A 655-nucleotide genomic window follows, 5' to 3' on the forward strand; every position below is an offset into this window, starting at 1 on the left:
GTGCCTGTAATCCTAGCTACTCGGGAGGCTGAGGCAGGAGAATTGCCTGAACCGAGACCCGGGGGCCGGAGGTTGCAGTGAGCCGAGATTGTGCCACTGCACTGCAGCCTGGGCTATGGAGCGGGACTCTGTCTCAAAAAAAAAAAATATTTCATTGGTTTTCTGGTATTTTCACAAGTTTACATAATATATTTAATCAAGTGCCTGTTAAAAAATAAAACACACAATCTTTCATGGGAGTTAAAATAAGTACATACTCATTAAGCAAGTCCACAGAACAGTAAATGAGGTTGGTACTCTTGAAGCAGAGGGCCATCGTATACTGTCAGGGCCAAAAGGGCCAGTCTCTCATTTGACACTTGAATTCCCTAGCAATGTCCATGTTTTGTGTGCTTGACACCTCTGATGGACAGCTTTGGAACCGAATCTTTCTTATTCTGAGCTGAAGTATGTCTCTCTATAGCTGCTACACTTTAGTACCTCGCAAAGGAAGCATAAAACAGAATTCCTCTTTTAGAGAACAGTCTTTCTAGTTTTCCGGAACATCTCTCACAGCCCCAAATTCCCAATTTTTCCGACAGGTTCGTTCTCCCATCCCAAGATTCCTTCCAAGGCACCCTCCTCTGAAGGTGCTTCCATTGGTTTTCTCTCTTAC

General features: G+C 44.1%; 1 protein-coding gene across 3 annotated transcripts in view; it reads right to left on the reverse strand.

Moving 5' to 3' along the window:
• The window catches only part of PRPF40B (pre-mRNA processing factor 40 homolog B), a 73,136-nt gene that overhangs the window by 71,979 nt on the left and 502 nt on the right, over window positions 1–655 (reverse strand). The gene's annotated exons all lie outside the window — the stretch shown is intronic.

Source organism: Gorilla gorilla, chromosome 10 (assembly GCF_029281585.2).
Source record: "Gorilla gorilla gorilla isolate KB3781 chromosome 10, NHGRI_mGorGor1-v2.1_pri, whole genome shotgun sequence".
NCBI classification, from domain to species: Eukaryota; Metazoa; Chordata; class Mammalia; order Primates; family Hominidae; genus Gorilla; species Gorilla gorilla.